We start from the raw sequence: 19,120 nt of genomic DNA on the forward strand, positions 1-19,120 counted from the left end.
TTCTGTTTGATCTGTCCATTGGTGTAAGTGGGGTGTTAAAGAGGCCCATTATTATTGTGTTACTGTCGATTTCCTCTTTTATAGCTGTTAACAGTTGCCTTATGTATTGAGGTGCTCCTATGTTGGGTGCATAAATATTTATAATTGTTATATCTCCTTCTTGGATTGATCCCTTAATCATTATCCAGTGTCCTGTCTTGTCTCTTGTTGAAAGTTTATTTGGATTCTTTAACCTCTATGTAGCAATGGTTTCAAAGGCCAATGGCCAATGGTATTCAACTCTGCCTATATATTAGGAGGAGGTGTGTGGGGGGCCGTTGTGGGGTGGTGGTGGGCTGCATACATGTGTGTGTTGTGCAGGGCTGAAAAATACTGATACCAAGGCCTTGCTCCAGATCTATTATATAAGAATTGCTGGCATTGGGGCCTGGGCAGTTGTGTTTTAAAGTCTGGAGAAGGAGAGCAGGGACATCCAAGGTATTAGCATTTAGAGGAATTGCTGAGCATGATAGGAACCTCAACAACCTGCCTGCTCTCAGTCTTACAGTTTTCTGGAGGCATGAAAAATATAACTCAAATGAGGTTGCAGACTTCAAATTCTTTGAAATGACAGGTAAATTCAGGCACATTGTAGAAAACAATATTGTTTGACAATCTGTACTTTACAGACACCTTTAGTAACTGCTTCTTGGAGTCAACCTTTAGGCCAGTGGTTCTCAAACTTGAGTGTACATCAGAGTCACCTGGATGGCTTGTTAAAACCCAAACTGCTGGGGCCCACCCCCAGAATTTCTGATTTAGTAAATCTACAGTAGATCCCTGGAATTTCCATTTCTCACAAGTTCCCAGGTGATGCTGATGCTGATGTTACTGGTCTGGGAACTATGCTTGCTTTAAAGAATAGCTTAGGAGAGGTGTACTTTTCAATCATAGTTGATTGTTTCTTGGTTCAGTCAGATCCATCTCTTAATAAAATAATTATTTTATTCTTAACAGTTATGGGTTATTAAAATGGCATAGATATATAAACATAGGGAACTTAGGGCTGTGGACCTAGGAAGCTTCAATGATCAGAAGGGGACAGTGCATCTTTTCCAAAGTCCATTTGTAAGTCATCTGTTCAGAGTGAAAGGTGTTTTATCCCCAAAGGAGCAGTGCCTTGAGTGGGTGCTGGGATGCTTATTCAATCCATACAGCCTAATCAACTGGTGTGCTGGTTTTCAAATTATATGTATCAATTAATTGTAACTGAGTTTTATTACTTTTGCTTCTTCACCTTTGCAGTGTAAATTTTAATTTTTATATAGATTGTTGGAGATTTAACTCTGAACTCAAGGAGATTTTTCCCAGTCTGTCCATAACTTGTTATGGAAATATTTCTGGTCATAGATAAACTCAACTCCAAATGGAAAGTTGTCATTAAAGTTTTAAGTTAGAAGCAATTACCTTTGAAATATGTTTGTAACAAAATATGTTTGTATGCTCCCTGCCACTGACTCTACTTTTCTTCTGAGGCCATTCAAGATGGCTGTTCTCTTGCTGTCTGTATATCCCCTGCTCTACCAGTCCCTGCCTCACTCCCATGGCTATCCAATCCTCCTAATTATAGGGCATAATCAGTAACTGCCTACATTCCTGCCCCCGCCCTAGTCACTCGTTTCCCTGGTAACAGATGAGTCAACACAACGTCAATTCCCTCTATAAATGGTAGCCTCTTTCTCTCCCAAGTAGTGAAGAGTGTTGCCACGTCCTGCCTGCTGTCTGCTGTCCACAGTGGGGGTGTCACTCCAGGACCCTTTGTTTCAGGTGTGTAAGATCCTCTGTACAATATACTGTTGCTGTGTCTGTAGCTGTCTCTGCGTTCTTTCTTAGGTCTTGAGGCTGGGCAACTATAAGGCCTGGGGGGTAGCCCAACAGAGGCTAAGGGAAACAGCAATATTTGTTTAGCTTAAATTAGAAAACCTGACATTGATATTGAATACTTGGGAGTAGTTATCTGCAAACTTTTTTTTTGTGAGAAAGTGTTTGAATTATTTCAGTATCTTTAAAACTTAAGTTTTCTATTTCTGTTGCAACAGTGTTGGCTTTTTTAAATTTTTGAGTAATTTATCCATTTAACTTTGGTCAGCATCTTGATCAGAGTACAGTAGACTATTGTTGGAGGAGGTCTTGTGAGCTGGACCCTGGCAATTGGAGGCTCTTCACCCCCTCCCCTGTCTAGGAATATACATTCTGTCCACTGTTCCTACAGTGGGATTCGGTTTCAAGGATAAAACCTTGAGAGAGTAAGGAATGATTGAGACCACCTGAACTCAATATGGGGTTGAACCCAATTAGGACCTCTATATAAACTCTTAAGATTCTGGTGGGTTGGTGTGGAGATCTGCTCGTCTTATGACCACCTAAGACAAGCCCTGTATGTAAGTTCTGTTGCTTATTGTTGTAAAACTGCCACCTACCAATTTGGAGTGGTCTGCCTCTTTTTCTGTTCTCTCTTTGCCCTCTAGTTTCAGATTTTACCTGGCAACTCCCAAAGGTGTTCCCCAGCCACACCATTTCCCTTAGCCTCTGTTGGGCTGAACTGTAATACTGAGAGTCTTTATAGTTCTTTATTTTTTCCACTGCTACTTAATAGGACAGAAGGAACAAGAAATATTTGGAGGCTTTATGTACCAGTTTTAATTTTGGTAAAAAATGAAAAACATGCTTGCTTGATATGTAATGTAGTTAAGATTCTCCCAGAAATGGCTTTCTGAAGGACCTGGGAGCCATTCCTTTAAAATGTAATCAAGAAAGGTAGCATCCCTATCTCCTCGTCTCCGTCAGAGGGTCAGAGCCTAACTTCAGTGGGTCCATTGCTCCAAGATGTAAAACTACCTCCCATCATAAAGATAGGAGACGCTTATTTTCCTTTGGCTAAAGCAAATTAGCAAACACAGGTGGCCACCATAATTACCAGGTGAAGTTAAGATGGACTATGCACGACACATGGTGCTGTCAAGTCATCTTGCTTGAGGACTAGTTATTGTTCACCTTGAACATGTGGTTAATGGGCTGTATGTTCTTGGCTACATAAAAGGGGAAGATTTCTTTCTGTCTTCACAGTCCCTTAGCAGACTGACTGTGATGCACTTATATTCTGGCTTAATGTTCATTCAATAATAAACTCTGTTTCTACTTTTGTGAAAAGTTTTCTGGGTTGGCAGAAGGTTTTGTCTTGGATTTATATTTCTCCAATATATTTGCTATGTTTGCATGTGCTATATAATATAACCCTCTGAACTATGCATTTTTATGTCAGTGTTTTGAAACAGAAAGCTTAAGTTCAGAGAAATTGACTTACCAAAGTTCATATAACTTATAAATGAAGAATATAATTTGAACTTTTATTTTTTTTAGCTCCACAGTCTTTTATTTCATTGTGCCACATTTCTCATAAGCAGACATATCACTTATTTATATGTTGTCATACTGCATTCAATAACATTGACTTGTTGTTGACATGAGAATTACTAAGGTTTACTTGCTAAATGTGCTCAATTGACTTATGGGCCAAGTCAGATGGAAGACAATTCTCTTCATTTATGCCTGGAGCAATAGTGAGGAGCATATTTATCTCCAAAAGCATGAATTCAAGTCCTTTATTTAAAGTACCTAGACTGCAAAGCAACCATAAACAGTTGGAATACTACCTGTTAAACTAATACCTTAAAAAAATTTAAAATTTTTTTTCTAACCTTCTTTACCAATGTAAACAAACCAAAACTTACTACCTGGTGTTTGTGCTTGCTTGTTTTTTTTTTTTTTTTTTTTTGCCTCAGGTTCTGCATTCAAATAATGATATCTTTGGAAGTACTCATGAATTTAAATAGCATTTCCTGACTAAAGAAATCCTTGAAAGAACTAAACACTAATGTTTATTAAGATAAAACATTGTTATATGTAATTGATTTTAAATTATTCTAGTACCCACATTTTTAATATTTCTTTTCTATTTCTCTGACTTTTCTCTTTACACCTTTGAAAAAGAGTTTTGTTTTGTATATTCTTAAGTTCATATGAATTCAAAATGTTGAAGTATGTTAGCTGCTTTTTTATTGAAGTATAGTTGATTTACAATATTAGTTTCAGGTATACAACATAGTGATTCAATATTTTTACAGATTATACTCCATTTACAGTTACTCCAAAACAATGGCTATATTTCCCTGTGCTGCAAAAGGGTATATTATCTGCTTCTTGCAGTTTCCAAAAAGTCCTACAAGAGAGGTGAACTCTTGCTAGAGCTAGCCTTTCTGCAGATGGAAATGGCAAAGTCTTCATCTTATAAGGCACCTGCCTCAGATGAGGTCTTTGCAAGGTGTCCAGGCAAGTGAAGTCTGGCTCTCCATCAAGAAGGTGGGATCTGCTACAATTGGCCGAGGGGGTTCAAGTTTCTCAGTTTCTTTCATGCAAATGAGTCTTTCCCAGGTATCAGGGTCCCACTCTCTATTAGGGTCCTGGTTTTGATGCAGAAGTCCTGCTGAGGCTATCATTCATCTTGTAGGTGTCCTACCAGTACCTTTAAAGTCTGAACCTGAAATTTTCCCCACACTTGGACCTGCAAAGGGTCTTAAATATTGCTATGAGGCTTTCTGATTTTCACAGTATGCCTTGAATTGAGTTGAATAACCCAAACCTGTGTTTGCTTTAAAAAAAAAAACCTCTAAAAACAGTTAACCAAAGGCAGCCAATTCTATAGACCTTATTACAATTGACCCCAAACCTTTCAGGTGCTATCCCTACCTCATAAACCAGTGCTTCACTTTCACCTGTAACTTGTCCTAATCTGCAGAGGATTAGAGTGTTATAATTATGATGCTTCTGCAGCCAGTTTTGATCACCACTCCACCTATTGACACCACCTACCAATTTGGAGTGGTCTGCCTCTTTTTCTGTTCTCTCTTTGCCCTCTAGTTTCAGATTTTACCTGGCAACTCTAAATTTATAATTTAGCTAATTTATGCTAACCTGAGGACTCTCCCAAACTAAGGATCTCCCGTCTAGGGCCACTCTCTAGACCAGCTATCTTAACCTGAGTCCCCCCAAAAGCAGAACCTGAGACAAAGCCTGCCTTTCAGGTAGGTTAATTTAGAATGTGCTTCCAGAGACCCAGAGATGGGGGGGATGGGAAGAATAAATCAAGAAAGGAAGGAAAGTATATCCCAAGTAACATCTTTGGGCTGGTTACTGCTGTAGAAAAGTGGGACTCAGTTCTGTTGGGGACTCTTGGAAAAATGGTGTGGATTTTTCCACGTTCCATTCAAAACGTGAGGTTAACATTTATCAGAAAGTCCCTCTGTTAGTTTTCTCTTGCTGCTGTAACAAATTACCACAAACTAGCAGCAACACTCATTTACTATCTCACTCTTTCGTATATCAGAAATCAAGGTATTGGCAGGGCTGTAGTCTTCTCTGAAGATGCTAGGAGAATCTATCTCCCTGTTCATTCAGGTTTCTAGCAGAATTCAGTTCTTGCTTTTTATTATTTTCAGAAGATCCAAGTTTCCACCAATATCATTTTCCCACAACCTGAATAATTTCCTTTAGCATTTATCATAGTGCAATTATATTGGTAATAAGTCTTCTTAGTTTTCTTTTACCTGGAAATCTTTAGTTTGCCTTCATTCTTGAAGGAAAATATCCTGTATATCTAGGATAAAGATATCATAGAATCCTTGTTAGACCCCCCAAAAAAACCAAAACCAAAAACAAACCAGTTTTCAGCACTACAGAGAGATTTTCTCACTCTTCATGGTTTCTGATGAGAAATCAGCCATTAATTGGATCATTTGTCCCCTGTATATAACGCTTTTTCTTACTGCTTTCAAGAGTTGTTCCTTATCTTTGATTTTCACCATTTTGCCTATGATGAGCCTCATAACAGGTTCTTTGTGTTCTGCTTGATGTTTAATATCTTCTTTTTGAAAAATACAATATTTCAATAAATTGGGAAAGTTTCAACTGTTATTTTATATTTTTTCTGCCTCACTTTCTCCTCCTGGTATATCAATTATATGTATATTAGATCATTTGATACCATCTAATCAGTTCTTGAGACTATTTTTTTTTCTCAATATTTTATCTCCGTGTTCTTTGCCTTGAACAATTTTCTATTTCTTCCATTCACCAAAAGTTTTACTTCCTTGGTGATAATTATAAGAGCCATTTAAAATTTCTTATAGTTAGCTCCAACATTTGTTCATCTCTGGGTCAGACCTGACTTTTTTTTCCTTTTCTCCTTTGTATTTTCTTGGTTTTTCTCGTGTTGAATAATTTTGGATTGCATTCAAGATATTATGAATGTTGGAAAGATTCTAGCTTCTGTTATCTGTGATAAGGATCATTTCCTTTGCAGCAGGTACTTGGCTTGTCTGGATTTGAACTAAGCTCTGCTGCATGGGTATCAGATATGGTCTCAGTTGAGAGCTTTTGTCTTTAATTCAGGTGCTTTGAGCCTATTCTGCTTTGAGCATGTTCAGGTTCAGTTGGAGATACTGACAGAAGAGTTTGGGGATCCCGTTTATGGTTTTTGCCACTTCAGAACTGCCATAATTCCTTCAGAGTTTGACATTGCCTAGCTTCACTTTTCTGGTTCCCCAGACCAGAGAGAGTGGGACTTTCTCCATGTGAGACTCTCTCACCACTGTGTGTTCCATGTGCATGTATTTGGTCCTAGGTTAAGGCCACAAAAGATGGAAACATAGTCATGGAGCATGCCATATTCCCCATTCCAAGTGAGTGTGCACTTTCCACCAGACTCTGTTATCTTCATTCTCCAGTACCTTCAGATATTTGCTTTTTGTATTATGTCTAAGTTTTATAGTTGTTTTCTGCAGAGGGGTCCATCTGGTAGCCTTAGTGTCCTACTTGAAAGTGAAATTTCCAGTGAAATCTGATCCTGGGCTGTTAGAGACACAGTGGTCATCGTTTGTTCCCTTTTTACTTCTCTCTCAGAAAGAGACAATATTCTCAGGAGTATGGGCTCTCCGCACACTGGTGATCCCTCTAAGCAAAGAAGACATGGACACCACATGCTAGTGGGTTCACTTTCGAGATTTAGGCTCAAATTCTACAAGTACAAAAATATTCTAGTTGGTATTCAGCTGCCTTAGTAGTAAAGCCATAGTCCTCATTCATTCACTTATTCATTTCCCTTATTTAACAAATACTGAGTGTCTACTATGTGCCTGGCACAACACTGTTATTTTAGTTATGACAGTGAACAGTATATACATGGCCTCTCCTATTACAGTTAATGTTCTATCAGGAAAGACATTATAATTAATGAGATATAAGATATAATAGGGAGAATACATGTTGTTATAGAAGCCCACCTAAAGGATTTATAATTTAGCTAAGTTGTCTAGTGATGGTTCTATGCTGAAGTGATAAAGTTGATAGCTGAAAGGCAACTTGGAACTATCCGAGTGAAGAAGAAGAAGAAAGGAAAAAAATAGCACATACAGAGAGATTATTTGCAAAGGCCCTCAGGAAAGTAAAAATATAGAAGACTCAAATACATAAAAAGAAGAAGAGTGGTATAGCATAGAGTATGGGGAAAAGGGTGGTGAGATATGTGGGGTTAAAAGGACTGGGCAGTAGGGGGCAGGTCATGATGTGTCATGTAATATATGTGTGCTGGGTGTCTTCCAATATGTCTCTTACTTTTTGCACTGGAGGTCAACATGTATGGATTATATCAATGGTTCCTGTGCCTGTAGTTTCTGCCAATGAGGACCCCAGACAGTAGACTGGAAGGCAGGAGGAGAGTGATATCAGGGTATTTATTTCCCTACTGTCCTTCCTATGAAATAGGCTTGAAGTAGTTGTGTTCCATAGCTTGAAGTCCCTCCTAATCTCAAGGAGGCTTCCTCCACCTGATTGTTTTCTCTCTTTTCTGCCTAGGGATAACAATAATCCCAGACTCCTAAATGCTCTGCAAAGTCAGGGAAGCAGAACCGCTATGGATATTATGAAATAAGGGATTTATTATAGGAATAAGACCTTCCACAATGGTGGGAGAAGCTGGGGAAATAACGGTCCATGGGGAGAGTTAGAGGATGAGAGAGAAGTCATAAATCAGCCCTTCTGAAGCACTGGTACAGGTGTGTAAATCAAAACTTCTCAGGCAATCTGGGATGCCAGTCACTTTCAGCTCGTGGACTGGGGTGATGATGGAGCCACGGGGGAAAAGTCTGCATTTAACAGGGATCCTGAGGTAGCAGTTGGGAAGGACAGCTGGAACTGGGGCAAGGACCAGCTGGGACCCATCTGTACCTCTGTATCTGTCCTTTACCACTGTAAAACACTTGCCGTTGGATTGTAATGGCCTCTGCCTCACTTCTGTCTTCCAGATCTCAAAATAAACTTCTTTTCTGGTCAACTCACATCCATAACCATACAGTGAAGGAGATTCTGAAAAATGTGGTTCTAGCTTAGCCATATTGACACGATGCAATCTCACCACACTATTCCTTATGGTTTCCTTATGTTATACCCTATAGTACCTAAATAAGTCATTACTTATAAGATCCACCTGAAATGATACTAATTTGAATGTGTCATGTCTTTCCCATTGGGACCCTGGATGATACACCATTAATTGGATTTATTCTCAGGAAAATTGAAATTATTCTCAGGAAAATTGAAATTTATTTCAATTTATTTATTCTCAGGATTTATTCTCAGGAAAATTGAAAACTATTGGAATTTGAGCAGGGCAATAATGGAACAGAGTTGTATGTTTAGAGATTATTTTATTTATTTAATTTTTTAACATCTTTATTGGGGTATAATTGCTTTACAATGGTGTGTTGGTTTCTGCTTTATAACAAAGTGAATCAGTTGAGAGATTATTTTAGATGCAGCATATAAAGAATGAAACAGAGGACCGAGGTTGTGTTGGCTATGAATGGAATTGAAAAAATTCAGAGGCACAGAGATCAAGACCATTTAGGAATCTCTTGCGATTATCCATATGAATGGCCATGGTGATGAAGGAAACTGGGCAGATTTAAAAGACAGTGACATCAGGTAGAATGAGTGGATTTGATGACTAATGAGGGTGGTGTTTCTGTGCAGACTGACATAATAGGTACCACTGAGGGAGATACAGTTGTCACATCTAAGAGAAACATTCATAAATACAAGCTGATATGAATGAAAATACAATATTAGAAAAGTGGGCATAACTTATATTGTAAAATGTACAAAAATGTAACTGCTTGTATATTCTTAAGCCCCCCTTTCTGCTGATAGTAGAAGAGAAAGGAAAACTTGCCAGTTAGAGGTAACTCTTCTGGCCTTAAGCAGTCTGTTTCAGTTTAACTGAACATCCTTTGGGTAAACTCTTCTCTAGGTCTGTCTCTCCCCTGCTTTGTGCCTCCCAACTTGTGGAGAAAGCTTGTGGAAAGCTTCACCATAGCGTTAAGGGAGGGGCATGTTAGTCTTCTCTGAGGGCTCTGGCTGACCTTGACTACAGTCACTGAAGCAAAGTCTGGGCTTGTATAAGTTCTAGCATGCTCTTTTGTTACAGGCAAGGTATGATGGCTTTTTCTACAGTGTTCTTGAAAGCATGGTTTAATCCCTGAAGCCTGGCTGCAGCACCATCTGATCAAGCATTTAAGTTTCTTTGTCTTTCTGTTTCAATGCCACTTTTGTCCTTTGTTATGATGAAAGAGTTTCCACAGCCACTCACGGACATTTGAGATAATCTGGATTCTTTTAACATGACACAGAAGATCAGAGAAACTTGAGTTCAATCTTCCAGGACCATCTATCTCGATGCATTTCTGTCCTTGGAGCTCTTACTCCTGTGTCATATTGTAAGGATGTATATCACCAGCTTGACAATCTGACAATTCCCCAGATGTTTTTTCTCAACAATGTCTCTCCCCAGAAACTCAGGGTTCATAATTCCCCTAGTCTTATACTTCCATATCTCTTTACAATCCAAAATGCACAAGATTTCTACTTCTTCTTCCTGTCAAGTAGGAACTTTTCCTTTGTCATATTATCTATCCTTTCAAAAGTAGTACTTTAAAAAACCAATGAGCCAAACAACTTTTGGGTTTAGATATATAATGGGGAGACTTCCTCTGTAAACATGGCCTAGCTTCAAGACTATTAGAGATAACTATGGACTGAGGAAATTAAATTTGCAACCAAAAGCTGAGTAATACTGTCTTTGTTTTAAGCTATATTTATTAGTCTTTGCACTGATGTAAGGAGTGTCCTTGGGTCAATAGCTGAAGTTTCCAAAAGGCAAAGGGAATAAAAAATTCTGAGTTTGATATATAAAAAATAAACCAACACCTTCCCATTCAGGATGTTGGTGTAATCTGTCATATAGCATTGTAAGTCAAAAGCACATGGAAATCTATAGAGAATTGGACAGTTGAAATAATGGATACATTTGGCCCCATCTCTATAAAACCTGTAGAGTTTTGATTCTATAACACCCAGTATTACATACTTCATTTAAATTTAAACATCTTTCTTTACTGTATAACAGCAAGTAGATGGCTTTTAGCTTTGTTCCCTGGCTCATGTGGAATGGAGACCGGAGTTTTTATGTTAGATACTGCCTGACACTGAGCTCTTTCCCTGGACTAGAAGGAAGTATTATAAAACAAATCTATGGAAGAAAAGGCAAGAAACCTCTCTAGGTATTGAATTAGAACATTTACTGAGGAAAATGTTGCTGCATTTAGAAAAAGAAAATCATTTATTTCAAAACTTAGAAATGAAGGCTAGTATGTTCACTAGGAAGTATTTGTTTCTCCTTTGTGAGTTGCCATTCACATGGCACACAAAGCAATCTCCCAGAGAAGAGGAGACAGGCAATAAGCACCAGATTCTGAAAACCTTAGCTATGAGATATTATCCCCCTACTTTGAAGGTTTTTTTCTTGTTGACATTTAATGATTCTGAAGGTTTACTGGTTACTTTGTCATTCTATAATTCAATCAAGTTGAGTTAAAATATTTAAATATGCCAGAAACATATATCAATGAACACTGCTAAGGGGTAGAGAGAGGGTGGAAGGTCTTTCCATTTTGGAAGAATTCAGATGCCCTGGAGTATTAAAAGTCATTATTATAAAAACCCTGGCATTCTTTCCAGCTGGTCTTTTGTGATACTGATATAAGCTAAAGGATTACTGAAAAATAGAGATGTCTCTAAAGCAATAGGTCTTTGTAACTTAGAATGGGACCTCTGATGCCTCAGAAATGAACTAAGAAAGAAATAAAGACATTGGAATCTTCATTTGAGTTATTCGTTGAGCATGGTGCTACCCATGGGGTGGGTTAGCATTCATAAAAGATGTTTCCCCCTGACATGCTTGCATAAGGAAGACATTGCTTACTATGATTATATTTTTCATTGGTTTCTCTCAGACATTGTTTTCATCTCCAGAACATTTTGTTTGTCCCCAAATGACTTCTAAAATATGTGGATTTTCAGAATTTGGGAAAACTCAAGAAATTTTAAAGCCAATACTTTATAGGAAGGGCATAGGACAATAAGAAAGATAAGTTTTAGGAAGTGTAAGAGAAGATTGAGAAGCTATGGTAAGCCACTTGGTATAGAAATATACTGAAATATTGAAATCCCATCTCTAAAATGACCTTGGGATTATAAATTTAGAGTATATATTTCTAAATAGGGGACAACTCATTATGCTGAGCTAGAATAAGAGACTGATGCCAACTGTGAAGTAATTGGTTGAGAGCACTGTCAACATTGTTTTGCCCAGGCAGTACTTTTCGGGTCCATGTGATTTAATAAAAATATCAACAAAATATCAGGACTACATTGGATACAGTGGGAATGAGAATGGATTGGTGAGAGGGTTGAATGTCTCTTTCTCCCGCTTTGCCATGCACATATCAGCCCTGGAAGCCTGTGTTTGATGACCCATTTTGATAGGCAGTGATGGCAGTAGTTTGAATGATGACTAACACCATGACACTCAGCAACACTTTAAGTCCCCTCTATTTCACAGATGGGAAGGTATTCACTTGTTCCTGGCTCTCACTTGAATGGCTATTTCATATTCGTAGATAGGTATGACACCCCTATTACTTATGTTTAGATGCCAGTAGCAACTCACTATTTTAAACTAGTTGACAGAGAAAATATTTGCAAATTCTAAAATGTGTCTTGTCTTTCAGTTGCATTAAGCAGATGAGGAACATTGTTGCCTTAAACATGGGAATTTTCTAACAGATGCATGAATTTTCAAAATTATACTAGTATCCTGGAGTTCTACCACATGCTTGACATCATGTTACATCTATTCTCAGAAAGTGAAATTATCCCTTTAAAAAAAAACAAAAAAATTGTCCCAGTGTGAAGACAGTATATTAATAGATATTCAGGGGCCAGAAGAGCACCAGAAGGCAGATGCACGGGGTTGAGAACATGTTTTACGGACAGCTTTGATAAATCAGCAACTGAAAAGCCTACAAATCAGAAGTTCTGCGGGGACTGAAAACACTGTCTGACATACTATTAAAGCTAATTTGTTTATGTTAAGGAAATAAAGAATAATTATAGACAAAGCTAACAGAAACTGCCATCACAGGCTTAATGAAATGCTTCCCGTGACATTTTGCAAATTATTTGTCAATTGTTGCTGTGCTGATGGAAGTGGCTGGTGTCGTCAGTTGACCATTTCATTGTTGTTCTTTACTATTCTTGCAGTTGTTATGTTAACACACAATCCTAGAGAAAAACTTTCTTGTTCTGAGGGAGAAGACCATGTATTCCCTTCGTTATTATCTCTTTTTTCCCTAAATAATCATACAGACATCATATTCCTCCTTGTAGTCTTTCGGATTGGGAAATGTGCTTCAATATAGTGGTTTGGTTGTTGATCAACTGTGTTCACTTGGTCCCCTTGCTCATGATTCTAATATCAAATAAACTTAGTTAAATTACTTCCGGTTTTAATGATCAGAGGCACTTCAAGTTGAATCAACTAATTAAGTACTCTCACGGCCTCTGGTTTACTCATGGCTTCTATTGCTAACTGCTTCTGTGTACTACCCTATCTTAGTATATAAGCATTTGGGATATGCCAGCAGCCACCAACTACATTATCTCTAAAGATTGTGTGTTCAAAATCTCCAACACAGAGATGTTATTCGGTTAGTTAGACATTTTTGACCCTGTTGGGCAAATCTGTCATGCCAGATCACTTCAGGTGCTACTGGCCATAAAGATATTGGCTGCCTATGGGGGAGGCGTAGATCTCTGTTTTACTCTGCTGTGGCTAGGATGGTTGAGTCACATAGTCAGCCTACCTTTTAAGGAGCTCCGAAAATGCACATAGAGCATAATAGACTCCTTCTTAATACCCACAGAAATGTAAAATCCTGCATCATAAAGAACAGCTTCCACAGTTGTTTGCCATGTTTTAGATCCTGACCTAAGTACATCATACATCTTGAGACATACCAGTCTCATAACAGGACAAAGTATTATTATCAACAAGGAAGTTTAGCCTGAGGAAAGTTAAATAATATGCCCAATGGTATAATATCAGTAAGTGATACAGCCAGTACTTGAACTACATTCCAGGTAATTTATAATCCTAATTTCCTTGCCTACCACACTATGCTGTATCTGAGGTTATGGGAAAGTAGAGAGCTAAGAGGAGTTGGCTATGCTTTTGCTACCAATTTGCTAGACATATCACTCAAAGTCCTTTAATATGTAAGTTCTCCCATTTGGAAGAGTTTGCTGTGGTTAGGCAATGATACTATTCTTCTTTAAAAGAGAATCTATATGAAGATTGAGTGAGAGTTTTATATAAAGCCTCTAATACAGTTCTTGGCACAAAATAGGCCCTTAGTACATTATTATCGTTGGGGTCGTCAGTCTACTACTTCCAGGTAAAATTACATCATGCATATAGATAAACTCCTTTACAAAGGCACAGCACAGATGCAGCCATACCTATTGAAATCCTCCTGTTTCCAGTGGCTTGTTTTTATTTTATCATTGATCATTTCTCTTTCTCCCCTCTTTTCTAGGCTGGACCTTTAGGTATATGTAGCTGAGTTGTGTTCCTTTCCTAATAATAATATATCACTGGGGTAATGGAGAAGGAACTCTGTAGAGTGCTTGTTGGCATGAAAGGACTTTTATCCTTAAATATGTCCTCAAATAGGAAAGGTAAAACAAGCTGATTGTGTGATGGAGAAATTAAATTAAATCATTAACTCTTCATTCATCCAACCAGTATTAATACTTGCCACGTGCTAGATGCTGCGAGCATGTTATACAGTAATGTGTAATCTGTTACCTGAATGTGAAATCTTTTTGATTCTGATGCAAAGAGTCTTCAGCTTAGCATAAAACTAAGCTGACGGGCTTCCCTGGTGGCGCAGTGGTTGAGAGTCCGCCTGCCGATGCAGGGGACACGGGTTCGTGCCCCGGTCCGGAAAGATCCCGCGTGCCGCGGAGTGGCTGGGCCCGTGAGCCGTGGCCGCTGGGCCTGCGCGTCCGGAGCATGTGCTCCGCAATGGGAGAGGCCACAGCAGTGAGAGGCCCGCATACTAACAAAAAACAAAACAAAAAAAAACTAAGCTGACTTATTGGTTAATTATTATTTCTAGCTCATCATTTTTATACAGGGTCCCAACACAGGGACTCATCACCCGTGATTCACAAATTGAAAATTCTACAACATATAGTATATTGTGGGTGATTTATAGTATCTCTTCCCATCAGCCACAAGAAAAATTGTAAGCAATAAAGATGCTCATATAAGAAACAAAAAGTATATAATAAAAAAATTAAAAGCCATATACAGCAAGTGCTAACTTGGTTATTTTCACATTTTGAGGACTATAGATAATTCATATAAATGGGCATGTTTTTATTCTAATTATTTATGCTTCCAGTTCCAAGGCGTTAGTCTTTTTAAAAAGGTATATAATTGAGGCCTGAGGAACTAGGCAACATATTTATCCAAGCATTACAGGGCTTTAGAATATGTTAAGAATCAACACAATTAAACTTCGAGATATTACTGCCTTGCTACTTTAAAAATGAGCTATTTTTAAAAATATACCCAGGGAAGCACTTTTTTAAAAGCAATTCTGCTTATCTGTAAAATGTACATTTTAGGTTTGATATCAAGGTTTGAGCTAGTTGTTTCTACTTATTAAAATGGAAAACTGACTCAAATCTTGGTTTGCATCAAATAATTCAATGTTACATGTAGCTAGGACTGAGATTTACATCAGTGAGAACATGTTCGAAAAGGGTGAATTTTGATTAGGTCCCAAGAGGAAAAGCACTTCAGGATCTGTTTGTGTGTATGTGTGTGTTTACACTTACACTTGCATTTGTACTAAAATTCATAGGCTTTTATGTTCTTGTTTGTTAAAATGCAACGGATTCCATAATCTTGGGAGCTCTATTTTTATACAGAAATTAGAAACCAATAGTATAGATACAGCAACATGTTATGTTGAAGCAGTCACTTTACTTTTGGAGTTCTGGACAAGATGAATGCACCAAAGGAGAAATAAAGTATCATTACCCCAACCACACACAACACTCTTGTGTTCCTTGGCTCCCATAGAAGATAATCAGAAAGGGCAGAGGAACTCTCTAAATAATAGAAGCCATTTCTTCCATATCAATTGGAAAGCCTTATTGTATTTGTGCCCAGCAATTGTGCTGATCAATGAAAAGAGACAGTTTTTTGATTAAAGCAATCATTGATACTTTAATGAAATAACTATTATACAGAAGATACTGCATTGAGAAATGGGCTCTGAACTTATGAAATTTATAGTTTAGCTGAGAAGATGAGATAGGTAGGGTTGACATTAATTATACATAGTATATGCTAATTAGTGAACACATAGCTTGGACCAGTAGGTCCTAAATATCATCAGAAGCATCAGGAAATGTTTTCACTCTCCTCCCTCCTTCCCGCCCTTCCTCCCTTCTCTATGGAGACTTCAGTTTTCTCCAAAGAAGAACATTCTAGTCTCTTGGCTGGCCACCAATGTCCCTAGAACTGGCTGGTGGTGGATGGGTGAGAGGGGAGTTGGGGAGGCCTCATCCTTCATTATGAAGACTTTCATATATTCCTTTTCTTGTCAGTTAGGGACCTTTTCCCTGAACTTGCCTATGCCTGTTGTCACGAAATCTGGAGCCTCTGTAGTTCAGTCCTCCAGATCTACATCTAATCATTTCCTTCAGGAGTTGGGGAAGAATAGTTGCTTCTTGCTTGGGAGTGAGTGAGAGGCTCTCAAGTCTAACTAGACTTTCAAATAATATCTGATACCAGCTCTTTGTGTCGTCTTTGCCTATATGCCTGTTGATTCCAAATCCTGGAATCAATCTATATGCCTGTTGATTCCAAATCCTGGAATCAATCTATATGCCTGTTGATTCCAAATCCTGAGCTTCTCTGGGATTCTATAGGATGAATCAGATTGCTTCTTGTATACAACTGTTGACAGCACAATTACACCTAAATCAATTGTATTCTTTTATTGTCCATCTTGCAAAATTTTGGTGACCTCTCTTGTCTGTTATCTACTCTCTAGTTCATTTTCCTTTTGGATTTATACTTTTAGTTCCTTTACTGTAATTTTAGTGAAATTTCTGAAGTAAGCCTATATAATAGTTTACATACAAGTTGCTGTGTTTAACAGAATATCTCATAGTTTTCATTGGACCTCTATGGAAGTATCTACTTGGCTTCTAGAGAATTAGACCTGGATTACAGTATCTGAATTCTATAGTTGTGTTTTCTGTCTTGTGATACATATTTTCACTTGTCTTAAGTATTTAGAGGATGGCTTCTTAAATATCCCCAAGTCACTCCCAGGTAGATTCCTTCCAACTGGTTGTTGATGAGACTTACATTCCCATCCTCCACTGTCTTGAATGTCATTCTTGCACCTAAATAGGCCAGTTCCAACCATCCTTGATGTCAAATGGCAGGGAGGAGGCTTTGTGTGTTGCTCATATTCTTAGTTCAGTTAAAGTCATGAAATGGCTTAGAAACTTTTTCCTTAGCCAGTTAGGGTCAACAGATGCCCCAGTTTTACAAGGTGTCAATAGAACTGGAAAGGAGAAAGTAGTTCCTATGGTAGGTTCACTTTGTGGAGATGTAGGTAATGCAGAGAGAAGAATGGAAACAAAGTTAGGTTCTTTTAATTTCTGGAATTGTGGCCCCACAGTTGACTTGTGTAAGTTGTTTTCTGCTTTGTGGCATATTCATACATCCTTTTCTCTTTCTAAACAAGCATTCTCTAAAATTATTTAGGGTCTGTTTTATACATATATATGTGTATATGTGTGTATATATGTATGTTATGAACGTGTGTGTGTATAAATATTGGCATGTGAATTAACCCAAAGCACACACTAAGGTCTTTAATATACTTTCCTATTGGTCTTACTGGGCTTCTTTGTTGTAAAGCGATCCTGTCTATATTTTACATCTTTTCTTCCAAAGACAGACATTAACTCAAGCTTGTATTTGTTAGTACAGGCTCGAGCTGACATTGAGGTTCACAATTCAAGATAATTATCGGGCTATTGGAAGGTGGGGATCAGTGGTTTTAGTGTTAGTGACATGAACAAACTCCAACCTAAGTGAAAAATATTCTGGGAGGTTAGATTTTATGAGGGAGAGGAGTATATAGGGGCTGAGTAAGAATATTCTTACCACAAAGAGGCATAGTCCAAGTGCTTCTTGAGTTCAAGGACTGTGTCTAATTTATCCTGTATCCCTCAAAACCTTGAACATAATAGATGTTCAATAAATTGTTAAATAAGTGAAAGAATAAAAATATTAGTGAGGTGGTTCCTGCCTGTCGGAGCCTCTTCCTGAGCCTAGCCTTACAGGAACTCAGACAATGACAGCTTTGGGTTTTGTCCCAGCATATGGCACAAAATGATAAAGTAGAGTTTTCTAGTGGTATTCTCTGAATTCTAGACCTTGGTGGTGATCCATAAGGATGGTTTTTGCTGTGCTGTCAGTAATTTATTTCCCCCTGCCTGCATAGCTACACTCCTATAATTTCCTCAAATGAGACACTTTCTCATTGTCTGCATTAAATACTCTGTGTGGCCAACATTCATGTATAGTTTAAAACTGCTAGGCATCCCAAATGATAGATGAATTGAGATAGAATTAAAATATGCTTTAGTAAGTTCATATATTTTAATCATTTCAGCTTGTTGTTTTTCTGGTTGTTCACTAATGTGGTTTGATTGTTCTTGTATCCTGGGGCTGTTTTAATGAAGAGCAATTTTTAGAAACTCAGGAAAATAAACAAACGGATAAATTGTCTTTGCGTAGCTCTGCATCAGATTAAATGTTTGTCACTGGAAGTTCAGTTCTTGCAAGAAGTAAATGAAATGCTCTGATCTCTGCTCATAAAAATCAAGAATGAAGATGTCTCTTCACTGAGTCCCGTGGCTCTCTGGGAGGTGAGAGCGTGGGCCGCAGCAGCAGTTTTTATTGCAAACATCCTCAATTCTCTACCCCACCCACAATTAGCAGGTTGCCTGTTCAGAGTGTGCTGTCAACCCATTAGTCCACGTCAGCTCTGAGTTGGGATGTATCTGCGAAACAAGAAGTTATGACATTTTGCTTTCGTCTCATCTTTTTTTTTAAATTGTTGTTTAGAGGAAAATGTTCATGATTATTTTTATACTAATAGAATCATAATTCCATTTGGTATATGATTCAGAATCTCTAGATCTCATTTCCCCCTCCATTCTCTTATACATAAAATAAGGTTGGTAGTATTATCCATTCAGAGTCAAATAGGAATATCAATAAATCCAGCAGTTACCCATTTCCTGTCAGTTTTCTATCTAGAACAATTAAGATAGGGGATGTGTCTCTTTACAACTACCTGAGCAAATTTTAATTAGCAGAGCTAAATTAGATGAGTGAGGATGAACTGGAAAGAAAAGGTTGCCTGGGAATATTTCTTAAGGTTCCAAAACTTGAGAAGTAATCTCTTAGAAGCAGTTAGTGGGTCTATCTAGCACACAAATTTATTTACTTGGTATTATCGCTCCC

The 19,120-nt window shown here is 38.0% G+C and overlaps 1 long non-coding RNA gene across 1 annotated transcript in view; it reads left to right on the forward strand.

The window, feature by feature from the left end:
- The first annotated feature begins 1,717 nt into the window (after window positions 1-1,717).
- The window catches only part of LOC132596994 (uncharacterized), an 89,982-nt gene continuing 72,579 nt past the window's right edge, over window positions 1,718-19,120 (forward strand). The window contains exon 1 of the long non-coding RNA XR_009563276.1: window positions 1,718-1,806. This is a non-coding gene — a long non-coding RNA (uncharacterized lncRNA). The remainder of the gene's footprint in view (window positions 1,807-19,120) is intronic.

This window comes from Globicephala melas, chromosome 3 (assembly GCF_963455315.2).
Source record: "Globicephala melas chromosome 3, mGloMel1.2, whole genome shotgun sequence".
Taxonomy (NCBI): domain Eukaryota; kingdom Metazoa; phylum Chordata; class Mammalia; order Artiodactyla; family Delphinidae; genus Globicephala; species Globicephala melas.